The sequence below is a fragment of the Bufo bufo genome, chromosome 2, assembly GCF_905171765.1.
Source record: "Bufo bufo chromosome 2, aBufBuf1.1, whole genome shotgun sequence".
Taxonomy (NCBI): Eukaryota; Metazoa; Chordata; class Amphibia; order Anura; family Bufonidae; genus Bufo; species Bufo bufo.
This window is the reverse complement of record NC_053390.1, coordinates 316,248,049-316,255,479: the sequence shown is the minus strand read 5'-3', so window position 1 is coordinate 316,255,479 and position 7,431 is coordinate 316,248,049.

The window sequence follows — 7,431 nt, the reverse complement described above, 5'->3', positions numbered from 1 at the left end:
ACATGTATTACCCAGATTCTGCGGTTTACAGAAATACCCCACATGTGGTCATAAACTGCTGTATGGGCACACGGCAGGGTGCAGAAGAAAAGGAACTCCACATGGTTTTTAGATGCCATGTCCCATTTGAAGCCCCCCTGATGCTCCCTTACAGTAGAAACTCCCAAGAAGTGACCCCATTTTGGAAACTAGGGGATAAGGTGCCAGTTTTCTTGGTACTATTTTTGGGTACATATGATTTTGTGGGGCCTACATAGTGGATACCCCCATAAATGACCCTATTGTAGAAACTACACCCCTCAAGTTACTTAAAACCGATTTTACAAACTTTGTTAACCCTTTAGGCGTTCCACTAGCATTAAAGGAAAATGGAGATCAAATTTTTAAATTTCACTTTTTTGGCAGATTTTCCATTTTAATCCAATTTTTTCTTTAACACATCGATGGTTAACAGCCAAACAAAACTCAATATTTATTACCCAGATTCTGCGGTTTACAGAAACACCCCACATGTGGTCATAAACTGCTGTATGGGCACACGGCAGGGCGCAGAAGAAAAGGAACTCCACATGGTTTTTAGATGCCATGTCCCATTTGAAGCCCCCCTGATGCTCCCTTACAGTAGAAACTCCCAAGAAGTGACCCCATTTTGGAAACTAGGGGATAAGGTGCCAGTTTTATTGGTACCATTTTGTCGGACATACGCCTTTTTGATCACTTGGTGTTGCAGTTTTTGTGATGTAAGGTGACAAAAATTGCTTGTTTTGACACAGTTTTTTTTTTTTTTTTTACGGTGTTCACCCGAGGGGTTAGGTCATGTGATATTTTTATAGAGCTGGTTGTTACGGATGCGGCAATACCTAATATGTATACTTTTTTAACTTTAACAAAATAATAGCATTTTCTAAGCCCAAAAAATGATGTTTTAGTGTCTCCATGTTCTGAGAGCTATAGTTTTTTTTATTTTTTGAGAGATTTTCATATATAGGGGCTCATTCTTTGCGGGATGAGGTGTTGGTTTTATTGGTACCATTTTGTGGGACATACGCCTTTTTGATCACTTGGTGTTGCACTTTTTGTGATGTAAGGTGACAAAAATGGTCGGTGAGCGGTGAGCGCTGTGTATGCAGCGATCCAGAAGGCAGGGACACCTGGGCATTGTCCCTGCCTTTTTTCTGGGTTGACCTGCTGTCGCAGTTTCTGAATGAACGTTCTGGAACGTCCATTCAGAAATAGAGAACCACCTCCCGGATGTTTTTAGTCTATGGGCGGACGGGAGGTGGTTAAGGATTTAACCTTGGCGTGGTGAGTGGGCTTATGCATTTTGATCAAAACGTTTAGCAATGCCTCATGTATAGTATGTATATTGGGGCTGTATACTATTTATTATGTTAATTGTGCTGAGAAGCAATGATAGATCAATGCATAGCACGGGGATGTGCAATCCATGTTTTTATCTTTTTTTGGATATTGTTTATGACTGTTTGTACTTGAACCCCCTGATTGTAAAGCTCTGCGGACTATGTTGGCACTATATAAATAAATATTATTATTATTAAGAGTAAATAAAAGTTAATCAGTAAATTATGTGTACCTCAAAATGTCGCCATTATAAACTACAACTTATCCCGCAAAAAATAAGCCCTAATATAGCAACAATGACAGAAAAATAAAAAAGTTGCAGCGCTTGGAATCCAACGATGAAAAAGATCACTTGGCCATTAAAGCCCAAAACAGGCTGGTCACTAAGGGGTTAAAAGGTATCCTTTAGCCATAGGATAGGGGATAACTATTACATCAGTGGGGTACCCACCGATCACAAGAATGGGTACCTTGTACCCCTTGGGGCCTTGTGAAATGAACGGAAATAGCCGAGCACTGTATATCTCCTGAACTCCCGTCAAATGAATGGAGTGACGGTGCGCAAATCTGACCTGCCGCTCTATTTATTTTTGGGTGCTCCAAGGGGTATGGGATACCCAATCTCATCATCGGTGGGGGTCTTAGTGGTAGGACCCCACCAATCTAATAGTTATCCCATGTTCTGTGTTCAGTTCTGTTCTGTGTTCAGTTTAACAACAGGGAAACCCATTCTGCTGCCACTCCACACTATAGAATACCTCACTGGAGCACCCGCGTGACCCGCACTACAACTTGTTAACGCCCACCCCACACATATTCTGCAATGCGTCAGGCCACTAAGATTTAACCACTTTCGCTTTATAAGATGCACTGACTCCCCCCCCCCCATTTTTTAGGGAAAAAGTGCGTCTTATAAAGTGAAAAATACAGTATATGGTGTATGTATATGTAAAAATGTGTCGTGACAGCGCGTGTCCGCCGTTGAGTACGGAACCTGTTGTTAAAAATTTGAATCCCACCCCTGCTTACACATTTACTTCATTTAATAGGATGTGCTGAGTAACTTTGTCTTTTACTTTATAATTATAAACCCCTTGAATTGTAAAGAAGAAATTCTAACTGGGAGAGCAAAACCACATAATTTTAAAAGGCCAATTTCACCAGGTTGAGGTTAATGTTTCAGGGCATAGACTGGGAGCACCTACTGTTACATAATAATACTAAGGATAAATGGGAGAGCTTAAAATCTACCTTGGGTAATTATACTACAAAATGTATTCCTGTAGGTAACAAGTATAAAACAGCTAAAATTTAACCCCAATTAATGGCAAAAAAGATAATTTAAAAAATACAAATCTGAGGGGATCTGCTTGTAGCCTTTGAAATTTACAAAATGCTTAATAAAATCTGTAAAAATATAAAATGAATGGCAGGTGGCCAAAGAGATCAAAACAAATTGGCAATTTAAAAAAAATGATATATAAATACCTAAAAACCAAGGTGAGCCCAGGAAGGTCCCTCAATAAACCAGAAAGATGGTCATGGTGGATCAGAAAAAGGCAGCGCTACGAAATAGGTTTTTAATTTCTGTACATACAAAAAAGAGTGAGGAGCTGGAGTTAGAAAAAATACCAAGAAGAGCAACTAAATTGATAAGGGGCATGGAAGGTCTTAAAGGGGTTATCCAATACAAAAAAAAGCCCCCCAAATGACGGCCCCCCCATGTTGAATATACTTACCCAAGTCCCCACTTCCTGCACCGCTCCTGGTCCCTGTGCCACCGCTGCTGCTTCTCCCCGTGCACGAATGAAAACATCCGGTGTCGTGGGGGCAGCCAATGGCAGGCGGGGACAAGGACGAGCCTCCCTAGCATCGCGGGTGACACTAGGGAAGCTCGTCCCCATCCCCGCCTGCCATTGGCTACTCCCCTCCAGACACCGAATGTTTTCATCCGCTCACGGGTAGAAGAAGCAGCGGCGGGCGGGGACCAGGAGCGGCGCAGGGAGTGGGGACCCGGGTAAGTATATTCAGCGCGTGGGGCCCGGCATATGGGGGGGCTTTTTTTAGGATTGGATAACCCCTTTAAGGGGGATTTAGACTGCCTCATTTTCATTCAGATTACACTGGGGAACAATTTTGAACATCATTTTTGTTGAGTTCGATTTTATAGCTGATTTAGACTAAAATAGGCATAGTAACATTGTAACATAGTTTATAAGGCTGGAAAAAAGACATCTGTCCATCCAGTTCAGCCAGCAAGTTGATCCACAGGAAGGCAAAAAAAAACCTGTGAGGTGAAGCCAATTTTCCTCACTTTACGGGAAAGTATTCCTTCCCGACTCCAATAAGGCAATCAGAATAACTCCCTGGATCAACAAAACATCTCTAGTAGCTATAGCCTGTAATATTATTACACTCCAGAAAATACATCCAGGCCCCTCTTGAACTATTTTAGTGAACTCACCATCACCACCTCCTCAGGCAGAGAGTTCCATCGTCTCACTGCTCTAAAAACTGCAGTTAGTTTTCTTCTATCATTTCAGTTTTTTTCTCTACAGCTTATCTTAATGCAATTACTTTAGCCTGGATCGAGGGGAGCATTAGTGATCTCCTTTTGACCAAGAGGAAATCTCCCTCGAATGGGGAGGGGTGGAGGACAACCTTGGTGACCGGCAACAGGTTATTTGTCTAGGCTATTCAGTTTGTCTTTGTAAAGAATATGGAGACATAAAGAAAGTTATTGTGTTGTCTCAATATCACAAACACAATTGGATCATCTGTGTTGACCTTAAAATTGTATGCTTCCTTCTTGGTCAGCAACGTGGATACACCAAGTATCCTTGTTTTCTGTCCATGTGGGACAGCAGAGCTCATGAGAAGCATTGGGTGGAGAGGAATTGGCCTCCAAGATCTGACCTCGATCCTGGTGATCCAAACATTCTACGTGAGCCACTTGTTGACAGAAAGAACATTATATTCCCACCTCTGCACATGAGACTGGGTCTCATAAAGCAATTCGTTAAAGCTTTGCCAACTGAAGGAGACTGTTGGAAGTACCTTATTTTGGCATTTCCTAGCCGGTCATTTGGAAAAATAAAGGCTGGTGTGTTTGATGGTCCACTGATTTGGCAGCTCATCAAAGATAAATATTTCATCGGGACAATGTCAGAACTACAAAAGAATGTTTGGTTATCATTCAAAGATCTTGTCAAGGACTTTCTTGGAAATACACTAACAATTACACCTAAATTGTCCAGAATGCTTGGAGAGCTACAAAACGCTTGGTTGCAACATGAGCATCAAGGTACAATGAGCAAGGTGAAAATTTTTAACAAGATTTAAAGGTCAGGGATAGAGATGAGCAAATCGAAGTTGACGAAGTGGAATTCGATCCGAATTTCAGAAAAAATTAGATTCGCACCAAATCCGAATTTCCTCACGCTTCGTGGTAACAAATCACATTTTTTCCTAAAATGGCTGCTGCATGTATTAGGACATGGAGCAAGGAACTCTGGGAACGAGGGATCACTTACACTGCCAGGCATGCAGCCAATCAGCAGCCAGCCAGCCCTGTGATGTCACAGCCCTATAAATAGCCTCAGCCATCTTGGATTCAGCCATTTTCCAGTGTACTTAGTGCAGGGACAGATGTCAGCAGGCGCTAGGGACAGTGGTAGAAAAGACTTTAAAACTTTTATTTTGCTGTATAGAAGTTCAGGGAACGGATAGGAAGGAATCATTCCACAGTATTGAATAAGAACAGGGTTCAGTAGGGGAGTTTACAGCCTGGGTAATAGGAACAATCCTATTACACCTTGCTGCACTGTCTGAGGATCAAATTGCCATTATACAGCTCTGTAATTCCAGCAAACCGTTCTTGTTATTGGGATGCAAGTGCTGTTTGATACAGCCATTAACAGGGTTTATTACAAAGAAATATTTCTACGTCTTATTTGCCCTTATGCGGTGCAGTTATATGTTCTAAAGCATTTTTTGGGGAAAAAAAAGGCTTATTAGCCGTTGTGTGGTAAAGTTAGAAAATTACAGCCCTTTCTAGCGTGTATTAGTGCCCAAAAATATTTATTATTTACCGTTCAGCGGTGCAGTTATATGTTCTAAAGCCCCTTTTGGCGTGTATTAGTGGCACAAAAATATATGTAATTTGCCGTTGAGCTGTGCAGTTATATGTTCTAAAGCCCTTTTTGGTGTGTATTAGTGGCAAAAAAAGATATATTATTTGCCGTTCAGCGGTGCAGTTATATGTTCTAAAGCCTTTTGTGGTGTGGATAAGTGGAAAAAATAAGGGCCTATTTGCCATTCAGCGGTGCATTTATATGTTCTAAAGCACTTTTTGGCGTGTATTAGTTTAAAAAAGATATATTATTTGCTGTTCAGCTGTGTAGTTATATGTTCTAAAGCCTTTTGTGGCGTGTATAAGTGGAAAAAAAAAGGGCCTATTTGCCGTTCAGCTGTGCAGTCATATGTTCTAAAGCCCTTTTTGGTGTGCATTAGTGACAAAAATATATATATTACTTGCTGTTCAGCGGTGCAGTTACATTTTCTAAAGCCCTTTTTTGGCGTGTATTAGTGGCACAAAAAAAAGTATTTGCCGTTGTGTGGTGAAGTGAGAAAATTACAGCCCTTTTTGGCGTGTATTAGTGGCAAAAATATATATTATTTGCCGTTCAGCGGTGCAGTTATATATTCTAAGCCCTTTTTTGCTTGTATTAGTGGCACAAAAAAGTATTTGCCGTTGTGTAGTGAAGTAGGAAAATTACAACCCTTTTTGTCGTGTATTAGTGGCAAAAAAATATATATTATTTGCCGTTCAGCGTTGCAGTTATATGTTCTAAAGCCTTTTTTGGCGTGTATTCGTGGCAAAAAAATATAAATATTATTTGCCGTTCAGCGGTGCAGAAGCCTTTTGTGAAGAATATAAGTGGAAAAAAGTAAGGGCGTATTTCAGTTCAGTGGTGCAGTTATATGTTCTAAAGCCCTTTTTGGCGTGTATTAGTGGGAAAAAATTGGCTTTTTAGCCGTGTGGTGAAGTGAGAAAATTACAGACTTTTTTGGGGTGTTTTATTTTCCTTTTTATTTATGTATTTGATCTAAGAGTATGTCAGACAGAGAAGTGCCAGGCCCTGCCAGGGGCGTGGCAGAGACCTAAATGTTTCTGGCACAGGTCACAGCAAAGTAAGGGGGCGTGGCAGAGGGAGTCGCAGCGAGAGGCCTGAGCTCCTGGTGTCATCTAGCGGTCGTGTCTTGACCAGCAAGCCAGCGGTTCTTGAATGGTTGACTCGGTCATCCACTTCGTCCCAAGTGACATCAGAAACCCCCAGCCAAGAGTCGTGGGTTTGTCAGACACAACCCTTAGTTGGCATGGCCCGGGAGCAGGCCCTGCACCCTCACCTGTCCTCAACCTGCCTCTGTACTTTTCTGTTCCCTCAGCCAGAGAAGTATTATATGTTGTGGGCTCAGCTCCACTATACAGCGATGAAGAGCTACTAGAGGACAATCAGCAGCTGCTGGCCAGCCGAGATATGGAGGAGACATCCGCCGCTTCCTCCGGTAGGCGGGCAAGTAGTGATGAGGAGAGGGGCGTGGTTGCTGGTGTTTCGAGCGGTCAGGCTCCTGACCCAGAGACCGTTGAGGAGGACATCAGTGACTTGCAGACAGTACTCGATGATGATGATGTAGCTGATTACACTTGGGAGACGGGTGAATTAGGGTCTTCATCATCATCATCATCATCAGAAGAAGGTAGCAGCTTACCCGTGAGTCAACGGCGGAACCAGCAAGTCGCTACCGTGGCCGGGACGAACAAAAATGGAAGAGCAGCACAACCGGACCTTTAGACCAAAACCGAAATGCAACAGCGACGGGACCACAGATCCACAGCAGTCCAGGAACAGCAATAACAAATGGAAGTCACAGCAGCATATCCAGTGCATCTTTTATTGGAAGCCTTGAGTGCACACACAAACAAAGTACGACGTTTCGGCTATGCAGTAGCCTTTGTCAAGTATACAAAAGGTAAAAACTGGCAATGTTAAATACATAAATGTATTT